Source organism: Oncorhynchus gorbuscha, linkage group LG12 (assembly GCF_021184085.1).
Source record: "Oncorhynchus gorbuscha isolate QuinsamMale2020 ecotype Even-year linkage group LG12, OgorEven_v1.0, whole genome shotgun sequence".
In the NCBI taxonomy this organism is placed as follows: Eukaryota; Metazoa; Chordata; class Actinopteri; order Salmoniformes; family Salmonidae; genus Oncorhynchus; species Oncorhynchus gorbuscha.
The window spans coordinates 83,773,434-83,773,670 of NC_060184.1; positions in this window are offsets into that span (position 1 = coordinate 83,773,434).

Here is a 237-nt window from a genome sequence, read left to right on the forward strand (position 1 = left end):
AGCGGAAGGAAGTTTAGCGAGGAATGAAATGTGCCCGCCTTAGAGAACCTATCGACAACCGTAAGAATCACAGTCTTCCCCGCAGACAAAGGCAGACCGGTAATGAAGTCTAGGGCGATGTGAGACCATGGTCGAGAAGGAATGGGAGCGGTCTGAGACGACCGGCAGGAGGAGAGTTACCCGACTTAGTCTGCGCGCAGTCCGAACAAGCAGCCACGAAACAGCGCGTGTCACGCT